This window comes from Schistocerca cancellata, chromosome 1 (genome assembly GCF_023864275.1).
Source record: "Schistocerca cancellata isolate TAMUIC-IGC-003103 chromosome 1, iqSchCanc2.1, whole genome shotgun sequence".
Lineage (NCBI taxonomy): Eukaryota > Metazoa > Arthropoda > Insecta > Orthoptera > Acrididae > Schistocerca > Schistocerca cancellata.
The window spans coordinates 917,175,731-917,196,542 of NC_064626.1; the positions used below are offsets into that span (position 1 = coordinate 917,175,731).

Consider the following 20,812-nt stretch of genomic DNA (forward strand, 5'->3'; position numbering starts at 1 on the left):
CACACACACTCATGCGTGGAGGAGGACTGGAACCTCTGGCGGGAAGAGCCACGCAATTAGTAACACGGCGCCTCTTAGCTTCCCCAATAAATGTTACACAGCCACTTCCTTTGCAGTTTGTTACAATTTCTCGGAAAGGGTTGAGAATGTAACAAAATGCTCTACGTAGCTGGAATTATGCACTTTATGACCTCCTTTGCCCACCATGGTCATTCTTAACTTAGAATGCTGTTGCAGGTTGTCCTGTATAATATCTTGGACAACTATAATAAAGCATTTTGTAAGCACTCAAAGTGGTGAAAGGATTTTCTTTTACCGCAAGTGTGTGAACAAAATTAGTCTTTGAACTGTTATTGGTGCAGAATGTGACCTTACAGCCTCATTTAATTGTTAAGAGAGAGCTAATCCTGTATCAAATGTTATCTAAAGAAAGTACTAAAAGAAACTTTTCGTTTCCCCCTTTTTCCTTTCTTTTACCATTGTCAAGCACTGAAAACTTTTATCCATTTATTTTTTAACTTTTAATAATGAGGGTGCGTGCCATTTAAGTGGGAAGGTAAACCGCCTTTGAATTCATTCAGTTTGCTAATGGAAGGTATTAAGCACAGGTACTCGGAAATAAACATGTACAATTTTTCATGCTGTTATTTCACCAAGTAACTCCAAGAAAACTGGCCAGATTAGAAGTTTTAGTAACAACGGCAAAGGCTACAAAAAATGAACAACATTATTTCTTTAAAACATTTACAGTTTAAACATTTAGATACCAATTCTTTTGTCAAGGCAACATTTTCCAAAACAGCTTTTACCGAGTAACCACTGCATCCAACATTCCAAACGTGTTCCCTTCTCAAATAGATATCAAATGTCATACAGAGGGTATCATGCGATTCAGTGATCTAAAACAGACATAAAAAGCAATTATAAAAAAGTCTTAAAACACTCCTGGATAGTATTTGCAATACCAGAGCGCGCTTGCACTCAGCGAGTGCAGCCGTATGTACTCAGCGCTCCGGCTTCCCCCACGACCGCCCTATTCCAGACATGTGCGTGAGAGAGACGGCTATAGCATAGCCAACTTCACACAAGCCACACTGTTCAATGTCACAAAGTCTCACAGCTGTCAAATAGACAGCCGGCTATCCAGAGCAGACATCTTGTTGCACAGAAAAAGCAAAACTGTCTTACTTTGTAACAGTGGAGCTGTATAATTACAGTATGTACACAAGAACGAATCCCTATTTTCTCATATTTAAATAGATATGAATCAATGTTAACAAGTGTCAAAAATGTAATACATGGAAACACAGAATATTACAGAAATCAGTTACACAGAAGGATGTGTGGTTTGCTCATTAATTAGTGTGTAAGCTTATTTGCCCGTCGCTGATATACAAGATCGCAAACCTTCTTTCCGTCCCGTCTGGGCAACCTGTGCAGTGACTAGGGTACATGTAAAGCTTGCTGGGACAGGTTAAATGCTAGCCACAATGAAGTCGATAGTTCGATTGTAATACTGGCATGTAATTTAGATTTTTCCCATAATTGACAAAAATTACAAAAATGTGAATTTTTTTGACCGTCCATACACTCCTGAGAATGGCACATTAATTAATTTGCAATTACGCGCCCCAATTACCGGCAGCTACGTTGATGAATACATGTCACCTAGCAAGGATAGCTAGGAGATCAAGAATACTAGATAAGTTGTTGAAAATTTCGCTTCTGAGCACACAAAAAGCTCTAAGAGCAGAACTCTGCATGGAACGCACGTTGGTGCAATGCTGTGATGCAGACCGTTTATCTCCCGCGCTGAATCCCGTTGTGTAGACCTAAAAAAATGCACAATCCTGCACCTGTAGCGAAATTGGTCCTATGTTGAAGATATCGATAGTTCGAATGGCTCTGCCGTCTCCGAATCACACACTCCCAGTCTGAGGTAATCTCAATTGAAAGTTGCTTCGCAAACTTCCACCCCAAATGACAGCACAAATCCTTTAAGTTAGAAATCAAATGCCAACTTTCTTTTGACAAAACCCTTAACTCCAATATGAGAAAAATTCCTCTCTGCACTACTCTGCACAGAGGAACAACTCGAGTCATAGATCTCGCGGGATACATCCCAACTCGCCGACGTCCAAGTCGAAGGCCGCTCCCTTCGAAGACGATGGCCAAGACGCCGTCTCCAAGTCAGTATCGCTCAATGGCTGAAGCCGAAGTCCTCTTTCTCCACAATTCTCCCGTCTTCCATGCGTACGAAAACGCGATGGAAGAATACTCAGTTTCGGCCGATGTCAAACTCTCTAACATCGCCGAAATCCCTCCAACGCCATTTTTAAGGTTCTACCTAATGATCGTGTAGATCGTATCGTCCATAGGCAAACGAAATTCCTGTCTTCGGCCCGTGCTGCGCAGCACAGGTGGCTCTGGAGGCCGGGCTTCCACCAAAGGCGCCGTTTCCGGTAATCGCTACCTGCCGCCACGGCGGCCCGCCTAGCTACGGAAAGTTGCAGACTTTATATTCTACATTTCTCAACTTTGACACTTTTCACCAACGCTTTAAGTTAGTGACTTCATCATGGAGACACGTAGGGAATACTGCTCGAAAGTGCCTCATATTCATCAGAAGTCAATGAAGTCATAACCGGATGCCCTTGCCAGTCCCGGTGCAGCTGTACAGGGCAGCATGACCAATACGTAATCACACGTTAAGAAACAAGTTTTCCACGCCAATAATTGAGGGAGGTTACAGTAACTTGCTATAATGTATTACATTAAATGTGCATAAAGTGGTTTGTATCGTTATTACACAGCTGCTTAAAGTATTAGAATTTCAATGTAATTTTCCTCAGTGTTTACTGTAGGGGGCAGTAACATTTCTATTTTGATCATAAAACTCAGCATATCTTCAGTAAGCTATTTTGACAGATTTTCTGGAGTCTGTAAATCTGTTTGCAATTACTCAAAGCGAAGGTTCACAAATTAGGAAATTAGGAGAAAAGGCGCCATGTGAATACAACTCCCCTTTTAGAAACTCCTTTCACAGATTTGTGATAGGAAAAATTTCACACAGGATAGTTTAACATTACTATAATATTTGTGTTTCCTTAGACCATATTTTACAAATCATTAGATTCATTAGGCAAAAACCAGAATCAGATATGTAAGAGCAAAACATGAAATTACTTGGTTATAGGATTTCAGCACAAAAAACAATATCACTTTGTAACTAAATTTTTAGTTTCTATGAAATACACTAAGATTCCTTCTATTTTTATTTGAGACTTTTTCTACTGTATGCTATCTTTGTTTGTTTGGTACAATTATTCAGCAGAATATTGGAAACTGTGTTGGTTATATCTTCTTATATTTCACTGAGGGCATCACCAAACAAACATGCACCATGAAGAAAGAAGTGTAAGATAGTGTCTGAAAAAACTATTATTTCAAAATTAAATTTAGAACCTGCTTTTGGTTACACATTTTTAAAAAGTACGATTCTTAGGAATTTGACATCATTACACAGACAATACTCCAAGCCAGTTGGCATGATTTTAAAACTGCTGGGGATGGAAAAGTTAATCCAACCTTATTGAGAATGGCAAAATGAAGGCTACAGCATTCACTTGAGTTTACAAATGGAACATAAGTTTCACAAGACCTTTTTCGTAAAGCCTTCTATGCTACATAATCACAAACGTAAACAAAAATAGGATTAGTTATACAATTTTGGTTCATTACTTTGGTATGTGAATCTTCAAATTCTGAGACTGTTACAAAAATGCAGTCATCCAATTCACCAGAATCAAACTGGACCTTTCTAAAATCACGTTTCAGTGTCTGGTGCTTGAAGGAAATACTTTCATAAAGTGAAGATTATAAACGAAGTAACCTGTTGACATTATCTTTTTTTTCATATTTTAAAACCTTAGTGTACGAGATGTGATAATTTTCTCTAGACAGTTGTCTGTTCACTCCAAGTCTTGTTTCTAAATTATCAGTCTGAAACTTTCCAGTCATAAATATTGCATTTCGAAATACTTAAAACATAGCTAAAAAATGCAAAGAACAACTTCATTAGTGTGGACACTGCTTGCCTTGAAAAGAATGAACCTTTTACCTTTAATGACTGCTACCTGCTTAACAATACTTAAAATTTTCCAAAAACTGTAGCCTAGAATCATTACAAACGAAATGGTGAACTCCGTTTCTCACATTGACTGCCTTCTACCAGTCTGTAATTATTCGTACAATCTGGGCTGCTCCCTCACTCTGCAGTTCAAAACAGATGTGTGCATGTCAGGATGTGGCTGAGGTGAAAGTGGGGTCTAAAAAAGAAGAAGTGTCAATTTTTCAACTCCGGTCGGCAAACTGCCTCCCGTTTATTGAGAAAACATTTACTGATTGACCTAGCCGGGGTACATTATGTGAATTTAGCGGCCCTAAGGCGCGAACAGATTGAGCCGGGGCTCGAAAAGTGCATGGAGGCAACCGGCCAATTCGTCTGATCTCGTTGGGGGCCTGTCAGTAAAAAAAAAAAAAAGCGATCCACACGCCTCGTCCGCGCAGCTCGACGTGGTGGGCGCTCACACGTGATATCCTGGACCTTTCTGATTGGCTGCTGTAGGAGCTCTGCCTAGGCAAGAGACGCTTTCCTAAGCGTCACCCCGTCAGCAGAAAGGTTGTTTGTTCGTCGAGCACGTGAACAAGCCGTGGGATAGCGGTACCTACTGGAAAAATCTGATGTGTCACCAACCCAGAGCCCGTGCACGGCTTTGTGAAGATCCATCGCCATCCATAGCTCACGCATTTTAAAAAAAATCCGTTTTCTTTTATTGAAAATAAAGGACTCCCGTATCAACCTGTCAGCACCTGTAGAGATGAAAACAGCAACCGTTATCTCATGAAAAACATTGTCTGCCAAGATTAAATTTTGATTTTCAATGTCATTGGGATACACAATTTCGTTATTAAGCTTTGTAGCTGCTTTTATATTGGGAGTGGCTCTACATTCTGTTCTGTATAAGTACACCACATCAAAAAACTTAGCTTCTAAAACCTGTTCACAATACTGATCAAATGAGGGGAATATAAATGTCTTGTCTGCTGCTATTAAGTTTCCCGATTGTTTCTTCTGTTCTTAAACAGGTACACATTGTTGTACATGACATATACGACATTATCCTTACTGTCGAAAGAGAAATGGAAGTAATAATTGCTTCCAGAAATTCTGTCAGTACCGTGTACAAGTTTATATTTAGAGCATTGTTATAACATATTATACTTATGACTTTAAGTCTACAATTTCTTCCATGCTCCCTAATGCAGATGACGCCTAGGAAGCTAGAATTGTTGTAGCTTTAGTTCTTAATGAATTCTTAGCAATATGACTTAAAGCGCCTCTCTTAATCTAAAACTTCAGGTAATATAAATCTCATCCAATTCTAAAATACAAATGTTTTCCGTTCAGGCAATGTGGCTGCTACAGTCTTAAGAAAATGTCAGTTACTTGACTTATTTCCTACTGAAATGTTTACGAAAGTAATAAGTTTTTGTATTTGCTTTGGGGGTGTTAGTTATATAAGACAGTTTGAAGGACGAGCACTGTATGCTGCACTGGCGCGTTCAAATAGTTAGGAAAAGAATAGCAACATATTGACCAAGTACCTTTTCTGGTTCATACCACGTGACAAACTTTGTTCACACAAGAAACTGAGACAAGTGATGTTTCCATTGTCACAAGTAAAATATTGTTACAAATATGCAACACAGTCTTTTAGTTTTGTAACAAAATCATGCTCACAATTTTCACTACACACGTCTGTAGAATGTTCTCTAGCTATGAACAATGAGCTATTTTCAAGTTTAGAGGCACTATTCATTTCTGACTGTAGACATTTAATTGTCAATCTTGACCCTAACTTGGATTTTTGGAATGTTTTCCACTGATATCCCGCAGAAACATAAAGAATGGTTTATTACAGCATGGCACCAAATGTCACTTCTCACAGTTCTACCTATATTTTCACACAAATATGTAATATCTTCAATAAAATCTACTGCAAATCACTCTTCATTTCTCTTACGAGCAAAAAATAAAAAAAATAAGAAAAATAAAAAAGATAATTTCCTGACAAATAGGTCGAAATCCGTCTTCATTCGTGCAGTGTTTTGGAATCTCTTTCAAATCTCGTAATGAAATGTTTGAATTGCTGAAACGTAAGCACTATTATCAGTTTTCTTGGCATCAGTATTATCCGTCATTTTTGTTACCCAATGGCTCTCCTCTCACATTAAGACACTTGGTCATACATAAACCACACCAGTGGCAAGACGCAATCAATACCTTCACTGCGCGATAACAACGGTGAAGTAATTGATGACAGTGCCACTAATCGGAGTTATTAAATACGGTTTTCTGAAACTCCATCACCAAAGAAGACGAAATAAATATTCCTGAATTCCAATCAAGAACAACTGCCAAGACGAGAAACATAGAAGTGGAAATCCTCGGTGTAATTAAACAGTTTAAATCACTTAATAAAGGTAAGGCCTCCGGTCCAGATTGTATACGAGTCAGGTTCTTCTCAGAATATGCTGATAAATTAGCTCCATATTTAGCAATTATATACAACTACTCGCTCACAGAAAGACCCGTACCTAAAGACTGGAAAATTGCTCAAGTCACACCAACACCCAAAAAAGGAAGTAAGAGTAATCCGCTGAATTACAGGCCCATATCACTAAAGTCGACTTGCAGTAGGGTTTTGGAACATATACTGTATTCGAACATTATGAAGTACCTCGAAGAAAACGAATTATTTTACGCATAGTCAACACGGATTCGGTAAATATCGTTCTTGTGAAACACAACTAGCTCTTTATACTCATGACGTAATAAGTGCTATCGACAGGGGATGTCAAATTGATTCCATATTTTTAGAGTTACAGAAGGATTTCGACACCGTTCCTCACAAGCGGCTTCTAACCAAACTGCGTGCCTACGGAGTATCGCTTCAGTTGTATTACTGGATTCGTGATTTCCTGTCAGAAAGGTCACAGTTCGTAGTAACAGACGGAAAGTCATCGAGTAAAGCAGAAGTAATATCCGGCGTTCCCCAAGGAAGTGTTATAGGCCCTCTATTGTTCCTGATCTATATTAACGACATAGGAGACAATCTGAGTAGCCGTCTTAGATTGTTTGCAGATGATGCTGTCATTTACCGTCTTGTAAAGTCATCAGATGATCAAAAGACTTGCAAAATGATTTAGATAAGATATCTGTATAGTGCGAAAAGTGGCAATTGACCCTGAATAAAGAAAAGTGTCAAGTTATTCACATGAGTACTAAAAGAAATCACCTAAATTTCGATTACGCGTTAAGTCACACAAATTTGAAGGCTGTAAAGTCAGCTAAATACTTACGGATTACAAATACAAATAACCTAAATTGGAACGATCACATAGATAATATTGTGGGTAGAGAAAACCAAACACTGCGATTCATTGGCAGAACAGGTGCAACAGGTATACTAAAGAGACTGCTTACACCACGCTTGTCCGCCATATTCTGGAGTATTGCTATGAGGTGTGGGATCCGCATCAGGCGGGATTGACGAATGACATCGAAAAAGTACAAAGAAGGGCAGCTCGTTTTGTATTATCGCGAAATAGGGGAGATAATGTCACAGACATGATAAGTGAATTGGAGTGGCAATCACTAAAACAAAAGCGTTTTTTGTTGCGACGGGATCGTTTCATGAAATTTCAATCACCTTTTTTCTCCGATTGCGAAAACATTCTGTTGGCACCCACCTACATAGGGAGAAATGATCATCCCGATAAAATAAGAGAAATCAGGGCTCGCACAGAAAAATTTAAGTGCTCGTTTTTCCCGCGTGCCGTTTGAGAGTAGAGCGGTAGAGGGACATCTTGAAGGTGGTTCATTGAACCCTCTGCCAGGCACTTTATTATGAATAGCAGAGTAATCACGTAGATGTAGATGTAAATGGATGAATTAAGATAACTGGCGATGTCGACCAATCCTTAACTCAGTTTTTCCCTAATGACAGTCGTCAGTTCATCCAGCATTCACTGTCGTTCGTCAGAATACATGTGCGTCATATCGCCTTCGTGGCTGGTGTTGTAATGATATTCGAATAAGTGTTTTGCCAGCTTACAATAGTGCGATGGCATATTCAGCACGCGGTATGGCTGTTAACTGGCACGAAAGATACGGCAGTTGCCATTCGGAAATGAATGATGTAGCTTTGCCCTTTTCAGTTTTTAGACAAGTATGTAGACTCCATAGTATTCCAAATACAGAATGCACATCTGATGTCATGCAAGTAGCACTGTCAACAAAAAATTGTTTTGCGTCTGACAGGCCGACTGCTTTGCTCCAGCGGCGCCTGGGCTGTCTTGAAGTAGCAGAAGGAACTGAATCCTCTTTGAACCGTGGTATTACTTTCAAAATCTTTGCTTAAAGAATTTACTTTATTTATTAGCGATTCATCAAGAACGTTAACACATTTAATCACACTATATGAGCGTGGAAGTTGTTGCTAGTGGGTAGCTAATGAAAACAAATTTCTTTCAACAAACGGAAATTTTATTCCTAAAAACCCTTTCTTTCTCAAAAAAAAAAAAAAACAAACAAACAAACAAAAAAACACAGATTTAAAAATGATAATCAGAAAGCACCCTCTAAATTTCAAGTTAAAATTAATTCAGAGGTAGAGATAACGATTTTTTCCTGTTTTGACAGTATTTCGGGCTGAGAACCTTGCTGCTCCCTTTTAACACGGTCGTAGTCACGACCGCTCACAATAACCTCTGAAAGATTAGACTGGTGCAAATCTACAACACACCAGATTACTTTAAACTAAAAATTTTAAACAACTCAGACAAGCACACAAACTATGCACCCCGTAGGAGGGGTGGAAATGGTACATAACACTCACATAAAAAAAATTACTTGCCACCGAAAGTGCAACTTGTTTTTAAAAGAAAACTCTTACGGTGTAAGGGTGGCAACTATATACACTAAAATGACCATTTAAATAAAAACCCATGAAATGCAGTCTTACATAAAATGTACAAACATGATCCACATTTACACATATACCGCCTCTCAAGATGATAGGCAAGATAAAAACATATTTCAGGAATTCGGCCTTCACACCTTAAGCAATAAATTCGTTAACACCGAAACCGACAAACATGTCAGATGCAGCTATTAATGTATGGCAGAAAGACAGACAGACACTAACTGCCTAACAAATGCGGACAAGAGACAGACGAGCAAGCTGGGTACGCGAGTCTGACCAAGAAAACAAGTAGAATTTAACAAGTAAATGAAACAAAATATCACGAATCACTTAACTTCTAATAAACTGCGATGTCTGGCGAACACCTGGCGCAGCACCCCCAAAACGCTCTCCCGAACCGTCCGCTGCCAGCTGCTTCATCGGACGCATGAAGGCGCGCCGATCTCCCGTCTCACGGCGTCGCAGCTTGCGCCGGCCAGACCAATGTCGTTGGTTGACTCCTGTTGCTCTCGTGTCGGCCATGAAGCCACTACCCCTCGCTATACGGCGCGGCCCACTGGACTGACGTGGCGACCTCACATGCGCCGACGCTCAAGACGGACAAGTCATCTTGTGTCCCAGTGCGCGACCGACCATCAAATCGATCCAACCGGCCTTAAGGGTCGATACGAACGACAGACATACTGGCACTCCAGACGACAGACAGACCCTAACTGCCACACAAATGCGAACGAGAGACCGACCCAGCCTCACTCTGATGACCAACTCACCAGATTCGCCTACTGACCAACAACTGCCTCTGGCGAACTTATAGCGCCCCTTAAATACATGTGAACAGGCAACCTTTCCTCTTTCCCACCAGAGGGAGACACCAAAGCTGCGATTGCCACAGCCAGAAACGGAGGACGACAGCTCCATACAATGCGCTGCGCCGCGCTCTTCAAAACAGCGATTTTTACCACAGCTCACTGTTACACTCTAAAATAAAGGAACACTTTACACGAAGGCCCCTCGGTAAAAGACAATGAAACATTTTGTGGAATGTAATTTGAAAATCAAGTGACGGTGATAGAACAGATCTTAAATCAGAGAGCTGACATTGGATAAAACTTTAACCCTTGACCATGTCTTAAATGACCTAGGTTTTACCGATATTTGGCCAAAAAACAAAAATTAAAAATAAAAACTTCCACGAAATATGACCTGAAAAGAACCTAGAGTCAAATGAATCATAGACTAGGCAAAATCAGTCTCCAATTAAACAGATTATTAATCTCAGTGAGGAGCAAAATTATAAAGATGTACTTCCCCTTTAAAACAATTTAAAACATTTGAAAACACTTGGCAAGGTTAAAAGTACCTGATCATAAATAACTATGAATTAGGTAACCAATAACCAAAAAAATGAGTACTCAAAATACTTAACGGCACTCAACCAGAATTAAATATGGAAGAGATTGTTGAACAATCTACCAACACAGTGTCCCATTCATGACATACAAATTTAACAGAAACGCACCGAAACACCGTCAAAGTATTAAACAGAATTAATCAGTGGAGTACATTAATACCGTAATCTGACAAGTACCTGTAAAGCTCATAGTTTACTGGTTTCTTTTCTTCCTTCTTTTCATACTGTAAAAATCCACAAGCAGTACGAAAGAATCCAACCAAAGTAGCAGATCACAAATGCTGACCTGTTTCCCCTGTTGGCCTATAGATAATCGAGAGACACATTCAGTAGTGCATACACGGTTCGTAATCCCGAGAGAAAACTAGCTGGTCTAACAAGCGTAACATTTTCATACCAATGCTCGATTTAGATTCAACACATAACATGAAACTCCACTTTACTTTCGGGCGACACAGCGAACATATACAATAAACAAAGTCAACGAGCTTCCATACAAGGTAACATTGTACCGACCACACAGCTTATAGTCCGCCTGTGAACAGCTCCGCCACTGTACCACAAGACACAGTACCTCATTGATTCGGTGGAGGTGACAAGCCCATGAGCCAGTCCACCTAAGGCACTTTGTAGCCTCATAGCTGCCGTCTAGTAAGACACCAGCATATTCGTTGCCTAGAGTCATGGTCTCAGTACCTTTGGTTGTCGATAGCTGACTGTTCAGCCACAACTTCAGGAGAAACGTACAACAGTCGAGCACGACTGAGACCCTGCAAAACATGGCGTGTTGTGTGCTGTTTCCTGAGAAAAGATTTACTACCCGTGCTTTGTTGTGGAAAAGATGTTAAATGTCTCACGTTCCTGGATTTGTTTGAAATCTGGATTTCTCTGCAACTGCAGGAACATACAAATCAAATTTCCAACGTGATGGAGTGCCACCACTCTGGCATCTACATGTGGGCATTTCTTAACAATGAGCAGCCTAAACAATGGATCGCCCATAGGAACTGTATAGATCTCCCACTGCACAGTTGGCCTCCAAGGTAATCTTACCAGGTAAGCCTATGCCTTATTGTGCTTTGCTCGTGAGTGGGGGGGGGGGGGGGGGGATAGGCGACTGGTTGTGTGAGACTCCATCTTTGTGCTTCCCCTTCGAGTAACTTTGTGTTAGTTGTGACGACGCATGACAACAGAACTGAATACTGTGTTAAAATATGTAAAGTACATACTATTCTAATATCACATGCATCTTTCGAAAATAACAAGTTTTTAGTGCGATACGTATGTTAAAATTTACTCCGACTTTCATTCACATACAAGATACAGCCTAGTAAAATCGAACTTATGTTTTCGCAAACATATTTTATCGAAAATACATGTTACACGAACACAATATGCAGCTGATGATAAGAAAATATAAATTTGGACAACATAGCCCAGAGAAGTAATAAAGAACTGATGATACAACTGGGTTAACCCTCGAGTGGGCGCTCCTATGTATAAGGTGCGCCAGCCACGAATAAAACTGTTTCACACCACACCAATGTTGTTTCACAATTGTGGCCCATATCTATTCCTTCATTAATGCTTAAGCTAACACAGTGATAAATTGTTTTGCTATGCTCCAAAGTTAGCAGCAGTAATATAAAATAAACGCTGAGCTAGGTGAGAAAAAAATTTACAATCTTTGCAAGAAACTGATCTAGATAATGAGCTAGAGGCACAGTTCCACAATGAGGCAGTTGTCTACGAGATAATTATTAATCGAATAAGCGACTGGTTAAGATTTGATGCAAATACGCTGTTTAATGATTTGAGTGGGTCATTACTATATGAATGATTGGTGTCTGTTTTCTCAGACGTGTCCGAAAGACACTGCACATCTATATTATTGATTCATCTAGATGAGTGGATGCAGAACCAGAGTAGAAAACATGAAGGACATGGGCAAATACTGACGGTAGGGGGCGCTAGGTGGAAGTGTGGGTCGGCCGAGAAGCGTGCTGAGAAGTGGTTAACCCAACTGCCTAGTAAGCAGGGGATCCTCGGTTCGAATCACGGTCTTGCACACAATTTCACTCGACGCCGTTGATTCTCCATCAAATCTTGATGCAGCTGGCATCGAGTAGTACCCCATTTTCTTTCCTTTTTAATCCCTCCATCTTCAGTTTACACATAATGGGTCATTACTGTTGGGTAACACTTGTTCGTTGCAACAGTGTGATATATTTCATTGATTTTTAATTAAACATTACCTCAGCGGTCATTATGTATATTTATTTTAACGATGTTTGATTCAACTAAGAAGACACTGTGATTTTGATCGTACATATTTACATTGGTAAGAAAAATGACAGCTCCTCTTTACATGTACACAAAGTACACTGAGGGCTCACTCGTGTTATAAAAAACAGCGCGCCCACTCGAGGTTAAAACAATACTACATGTTGTGATATTGCGTTATTAATGACCGGTTTCGATATCATGTAGAAGTCATTTTCAGAAAACGAGCCGGCCAGAGTAGCCGAGCGGATCTAGGCGCCTCAGTCTGGAACTGCGCGACCGCTACGGTCGCAGGTTCAAATCCTGCCTCGGGCCTGGATGTGTGTGATGTCCTTAGGTTAGTTAGGTTTAAGTACTGGATGTGTGTGATGTCCTTAGGTTAGTTAGGTTTAAGTAGTTCTAAGTTCTGGGGGACTGATTACCTCAGCTGTTAAGTCCCATAGTGCTCAGAGCCATTTCAGAAAACGAGCATCATCTGGTTGCTGTTGGCGGCTCCTCAGACGTCGTTAATAAAGTAATATTGCGATCTAGACTGCTGTCTTAACATAATATACTGTATTGTATTGTATTGTATGAAACCGGGAACTTAGAAACGATGGAGAGGCTTCATCCCGCCGTAGTTCTCAGTGGTTCACAACCCCACAACGGGCTACAGCAGTCCACCCATCCCACCGTCGCCCCACAGTGAACCCAGGGTTAATGTGCGGTTCGACCCCCAGTGCGCCCTCCCGGGAAAGTCTCATACCAGACGATTGTAGCCCCAAATGTCTGCGTAGTAGAGTAATTATGGTGTATACGTACATGGAAACGGTGTTTGCTCAGCAATCGTCGACACAGTGTAACTGAGGCGGAATAAGAGAAACCAGCCCGCATTCGCCGAGGAAGGTGGAAAACCACCTTAAAAACTATCCACAGGCTGGGCGGCACAACGGACATCGACACTAATTGCCGGGTGGACTTGTGCTGGGGACCGGCATGCCTCCCCGCTTGGGAATCAGCGTGTTAGACTGGGCATCTAGCCGAGCGGGAACATAATATATGGAAACACGCGAACTTGAAGTTGATATGATGACCCATTTGGTGATATTCGTAAAGTTGGTGCAGACGACCTTGAAGGTGACGTTGCTGTGCGTCGAATGGAGCCAACGTTCTTAGTTTTGAGGAGTAGCATTGTGTTTAATGGTTGGGAGGAACAGAATTGTGAAGAGGGCTGTGGAAGTAGGAAATGTATAAGGAGGAGCATTTAGAATCGTGAGATTATGGGGTAGTATTATGAGGGCAACAGTTTGAGAAAGATCATAACGTGCTTCGTAGGGAGCCGAGTGCAGTATTACAAGTAGGATGCGTGCGCTACATTGCATAGAGTGTAACTAACGTCACATAAGGATACGGTGGTGGGGAAAAAAGGTGTGAGTAGCTTCAGGAGTGAGTGGTGATCGCACTTATTTCTAATACGGAATCGGTGACCAGTGTGATTTATTGAAGGTTTTGGCGTCACTATTTCTACACCTGTAAAATTTGCCGGCCAAAGGGGCCGAGCGGTTCTAGGCGCTACAGTCTGGAACCGCACGACCGCTATGGTCGCACGTTCGAATCCTGCCTCGGGCATGGATGTGTGTGATGTCCTTAGGTTAGTTAGGTTCAAGTAGTTCTAAGTTCTTGGGGACTGATGAACACATCAGTTAAGTCCCATAGTGCTCAGAGCCATTTGAACCATTTTTGAACCTGGTAAATTTATGTGAGAATATGGCTTTAGATAAACTTGTAACTACAAAGCGGGAAAAGAGAGTGGACTGGAAAACAAAAAGACTTAAAACATTATATTTAAATAAAAAAGGATAGTGAAATTCGGAAGTGAAAGTATTAACTGGATAGAAATAGGGAAATGAGTGAGAGAAGGCTGCTGATCAATCTATACTTGAAACATGTGATTGATCAATGACCACTAGCTGTAAGGGATAAGACTTGGAGGAAGAAGAATATGGTGTTCGAGGTTTGCAGAGTACGTGGTCCTTCCAACAACAGATGAAAAAGAATTACAGGATATAGTGGATGCCATTGATGATAAAGGAATAGTTAATGAGCGCAAATCAACAAAACAATAACAATTTTAGTGGCACTAGGTGGAAATAAAAGGGTAAAGATTAAGCCGAATGTAGAATTACTAGAACATGTGCAAAGTGTTACCTCCCTAGAAAGCACGGTGGAAGCGCAGATATTAAAACCAGGACAGCAATGGTGAGAGAGGCATTTTGTATGCAAAGTAGAGCTGTCTGTATCAATGTGGATAAACATTCGAGGTGGGATGTACTTCCCTATGGTGCTGAAACTTGTACATTGAGAAAGACAGACAGATCAAGGTTGGTTGGTTTGGGGAAGGAGACCAGACAGCGAGGTCGCCGGTTCATCGGATTAGGGAAGGACGGGGAAGGAAGTTGGCCGTGCCCTTTGAAAGGAACCATCCCGGCATTTGCCTGGAGCGATTTAGGGAAATCACGGAAAACCTAAATCAGGGTGGCCGGACGCGGGATTGAACCGTCGTCCTCCCGAGAGACAGATCAAGGTTGGAGGCTTTTAAGACGTGGACTTCATGGTGGATGGAAGGAATAAGTCTAATGGATATAGTGAAAAAATGAGGAGGTGCTGAGAAGAGTGTCAGAACAATGACAGTACTGAATGTATTGGAAAGAAGGAAAAGAAAGGGCACTGGAGGAGGCGCCCGGGGACGGGAGGATTACACCCGTAAAACTAGTTTTACAGGAGTATGTGGCAGAGGAAGTGAGGGAGGAAGAGATTTCCGGTCGTGAATTTTGTGATGGACGGCAGCACATACAGCAACATTAAGAAGGAAGAAATGGATCGCAGGAAATGGAGACGCAAAGGACATATTAACAGAACAGTAGACTGGTGATGATGATGTAATGGTGAGACCTTTATGTAGCTTCTTACATGTAATTGCCTGCACTCCAGAAAACAAGAAGTGATATTGTGACGAACGATAAAAGAAAAATAAATGCATATGGGAGTGAAAACATATAGTAAAGTGAGAAGAATCTTGCCAAACCTTCTGGGCAGGTTTGTTGATATTCTATTTATCAGACTGGTTCATTGCAGTGGAAAGAATAATATCACGTAAGAAGTCTATCGCGATATGTTGGACGGGTGCCAGAAGCACTGAGGTCGGTATTTGACTGGAATCAGTAACTCCGATAGCCGCGCGCACAACGGTCTGTGCCTCGGATTCTGGCCGTAGACGTTGTTGCGCCATTCAGTACTTCATTTCCGTGTGTCAGTGGAGTCTGCTCACAAAGATCTGCACAACTCAGACTGAAGACTTGCAAAGTGGTAGCAATAGCAGTGCGTCGGCTGACAAAATCAGATACTGTTGCTCGACTTCAGTATTTGCAACTGGTTATTGCAATCTTTCCATGAAGAAGAGATTGAACCTGAATTGATATTCTTGCTGGTGAAGTATGCTTGCATTTATGGTGGTACGTAGACTTGGACAACAGTCGACCTTGAGGCGCTAAACTCCTTATCAGAAACTGTGCATGATGTGAAAACAGTATTGTGGTGTTGCGATGAGATGAGGTTTGTCTGCCCTGAAGTGACGCATGATATGGTTCAACCTGAGAAACCTGTTCAAAAGACAGGCTGCACTATTCGAACGGTATCTGCAGTAAGTGATCGTTCGATACAGAAAGTAATCTACTTTGCTTATTTTCATTAGTTTATGTCGTATGGAACTATATTTTTGGGTAAATCTTCCTAATCTCTAAGCATATTTTTGGCGCAGAAAGCCGCGCGGGATTACACGAGCGGTCTGTGGCGCTGCAGTCATGGACTGTGCGGCTGGTCCCGGCGGAGGTTGGAGTCCTCCCTCGGGCATGGGTGTGTGTGTTTGTCCATAGTGTAATTTAGGTTAAATAGTTTGTAAGCTTAGGGACTGATGACCTTAGTAGTTAAGTCCCATAAGATTTCACATACATTTGAACATTTTTGGCTCAGAAACGGGCAGTCCGGGCAGTAAGTGGAATAAGTTCGCAAACTTCTTATCGACATCTGTCCACTATTCTGGGTATTCTGACATTCGCCTCTCAATATATATGTTGTTTACTGTCATTTATTGTTAACAATAGCAACATCTTACCAAGAATTATCAACTTTCAGTCATTTAACACTAGGCAGACATCCAGTCCGAATTTGGATCGCACTTACTTGACACTTTCGCCGAAAACTGTGCGGTATGCTGTTGCATCCATTTTCAGTAAGCTACCACAAGAATTCATAAATCTTAGCAATAATCCACGCGGTTTCAAATCGAAACTGGTGAGTTTCCGCGTGGGTCACTCCTTCTATTCTATCGAGGAGTTCGATGAAAACTTAAGCTGATTCCTATGTTATATTGTCGATTGCGATTACTCCAACTTATAGCTTGTCTTTTTGTGTGTCCATTAAAATTTTATTTTATGTGTTATTAGTTTTATGTTGTAATTTCATGTACTGACACATTCCATGACCTTGGAGATTTGCTCCTCATTTTGGTGCTATGGGAGTAGACGCGTAAAATAAAAATATGGTAGTAGCAGGTTGTGTGCAATGTTCTGTTTCCTGCTGCAAAGACTGGTCTTTGTCATAGATATAGCGAAAGGTACTGTATGTATGGTATCTTTCGCAGAACGAGATACCATGGCATAATTGGTACCTCACGACGAAACCACATGTTATCAAATTCATAGCCAGACGCAGCGACGTACGAGCGAAGTCGACGTGGACACACTCTCAAGAGTTCCATATGCCATCGCTGCAACATGACTACGCATGTCAAAGCGGAAAGCTGTTCAGCCCAGTCTGCAACCATCACCGAACACGACAGCACCGTCTCACTACAGCCAGCAGTGCAAGATTTTTGTTACACAGTACCTTGTAGCAAAGTTTATAGTCATTTGACCGGGTGGTTATAGTAAAACTTTCCGTATTTAACACGTTATAACACGGAAGCTAATTACCGAACGAACACCAAACTTAGTAGCATTAATGTCAAGGACATGAGGAATTAAAATAATACAGAATTAGTTCATTTGAAGTACTTTAATTTGCTGCTACGGTACACCGTACTATTATATACCAGTACCATTACTAATAAAAAAGGGGACTCAGTATGGCGCCCATCAGTGTCCAGAAGACTATATATGACGGTAGTATCTGTTCCCGAAAGAACAGTTACCGTGGATGTCCATGCAGCTTTGCTAGATATGAAATGATAATTAAATGGACACCGTAGCTGCAAGCAGGCGTTGATATACTTCATTGGGGACATGTTGAAAATGTGTGCCCCGACCGGGACTCGAACCCGGGATCTCCTGCTTACATGGCAGTCGCTCTATCCATTTGAGCCACCGCGGGCACAGAGGATAGTGCGTCTGCAGGGACTTTTCCCTTGCACGCTTCCCGTGAGATCCACATTCCCAACATGTCCACACCACTACATTCGCGCCTAATAGATGTTTGCCCATGATGGATAGAGCGTCTGCCATGTAAGCAGGAGATCCCGGGTTCGAGTCCCGGTCGGGGCACACATTTTCAACATGTCCCCAATGAAGTATATCAACGCCTGCTTGCAACTAGGGTGTCCATTTAATCATCATTTAGTGTCCAGAAGAGTCGGAAAGTGCAGAATTGCATTCTGCACAACAGTACGAATGTTGGTAGGTATGCTGGCTACCTCTCTTCGTATTTTGCGCTTTAGATCAGCACATGTGTGAATCCTCCACTGGTAAACCCTGTCTTTCACGTAACCCCACAACCAGAAATCACAGGGTGATAGTGCGGCCAAGCCTTTGGAAACGATCGGCTGATAATTCAATCATTCCCAAATGTGTTTCGGAGCAGCAGGTAAACTTCACGAGCGATGTTGAATGGGCTCCATCTTGCATGAAAACTGTTGAGTTCATTGCGTCTCTCTACTGTAGGACGTGCTGGCGAAGCTTATCGTAATAACTCTGGCCAGCCACACTGCACTCCTTTGGTTCTTGAACGCCAACCTGTTCAAAAAAAGAATGGGCCAATGATGAACGTAGCTGTAACACGTTCACCACACCGAGGAACTTCATGCACAGTGACTGAAGGTCAAGATCCCCACACCCGACAAAAGCACCTGCCGTACAGTGGACCACAGTATGTTCAACTGCCGTGATACTGCACGCGCACTGCCTGACGATCAAGAATTCCACGAAGTGTTGTCTGCCACAGCAATAGCGATTTCATCAACCACCTGAGGTGCAACCGGCCGTCGGCCTCTTCCCAGAATTATTCCCAGTTCTCCAGTTGATTCGCACTTCTTCATCATACTCCACACAGCAAGTGGTGAAAGAGGACGATTCTGTAATCCTTTCAGCCGGCGATACTCTCGAAGTGCAGCTCCAGCATTACTGTTGTTTTGATAATAGAGCTTCACTAATAATACCCTGCTCCTTTTGCGTAAGCTCATGTTGACACGTGAACAAGTGCACTGCGACTGGCCAGGTGTGTAAGGCTGTGCATTACGATGACTGATCATGGCACCTGGTGGCCATAGTTGAAACTGGACGGTGGAGCTGTGACGCATGGAAATCACCCACCCCATACAATAGACATTAATACAACCAAACCTTGTACTCGTATGGTAATTAGTTTCCGCGTTATAACGTGTTAAATAGGGAAAGTTTAATTATGACCACTCAGTACTTTGAGAGAAGAGATTACTATCTTGTGCTGTAACTAGTGGTAAGTTAGCGTTCAGTCACAATAACAAACATAGACGACATTCCTGTGGACATTGATGGTTTCTGAGTTAACTATTTCATATTGTTTACATTATAGGAAAGTGATCTAATATTTTATGTGCGTTGTACACTCCTGGAAATGGAAAAAAGAACACATTGACACCGATGTGTCAGACCCACCATACTTGCTCCGGACACTGCGAAAGGGCTGTACAAGCAATGATCACACGCACGGCACAGCGGACACACCAGGAACCGCGGTGTCGGCCGTGGAATGGCGCTAGCTGCGCAGCATTTGTGCACCGCCGCCGTCAGTGTCAGCCAGTTTGCCGTGGCATACGGAGCTCCATCGCAGTCTTTAACACTGGTAGCATGCCGCGACAGCGTGGACGTGAACCGTATGTGCAGTTGACGGACTTTGAGCGAGGGCGTATAGTGGGCATGCAGGAGGCCGGGTGGACGTACCGCCGAATTGCTCAACACGTGGGGCGTGAGGTCTCCACAGTACATCGATGTTGTCGCCAGTGGTCGGCGGAAGGTGCACGTGCCCGTCGACCTGGGACCGGACCGCAGCGACGCACGGATGCACGCCAAGACCGTAGGATCCTACGCAGTGCCGTAGGGGACCGCACCGCCACTTAGCAAATTAGGCGTGAATGGAGGGACGAATGGAGACGTGTCGTCTTCAGCGATGAGAGTCGCTTCTGCCTTGGTCCCAATGATGGTCGTATGCGTGTTTGGCGCCGTGCAGGTGAGCGCCACAATGAGGACTGCATACGACCGAGGCACACAGGACCAACACCCGGCATCATGGTGTGGGGAGCGATCTCCTACACTGGCCGTACACCACTGGTGATCGTCGAGGGGACACTGAATAGTGCACGGTACATCCAAACCGTCATCGAACCCATCGTTCTACCATTCATAGACCGGCGAGGGAACTTGCTGTTCCAACAGGACAATGCACGTCCGCATGTATCCCGTGCCACCCAACGTGCTCTAGAAGGTGTAAGTCAACTACCCTGGCCAGCAAGATCTCCGGATCTGTCCCCCATTGAGCATGTTTGGGACTGGATGAAGCGTCGTCTCACGCGGTCTGAACGTCCAGCACGAACGCTGGTCCAACTGAGGCGCCAGGTGGAAATGGCATGGCAAGCCGTTCCACAGGACTACATCCAGCATCTCTACGATCGTCTCCATGGGAGAATAGCAGCCTGCATTTCTGCGAAAGGTGGATATACACTGTACTAGTGGCGACATTGTGCATGCTCTGTTGCCTGTGTCTATGTGCCTGTGGTTCTGTC

The 20,812-nt window shown here is 42.4% G+C and overlaps 1 non-coding gene across 1 annotated transcript; it reads right to left on the reverse strand.

Annotated features, from left to right (window-relative positions):
• Positions 1-18,076: 18,076 nt before the first annotated feature.
• Trnat-ugu (transfer RNA threonine (anticodon UGU)) lies at positions 18,077-18,151 on the reverse strand. Its single transcript has one exon. It is a non-coding gene; the product is annotated as a tRNA-Thr (tRNA).
• Positions 18,152-20,812: the final 2,661 nt, after the last annotated feature.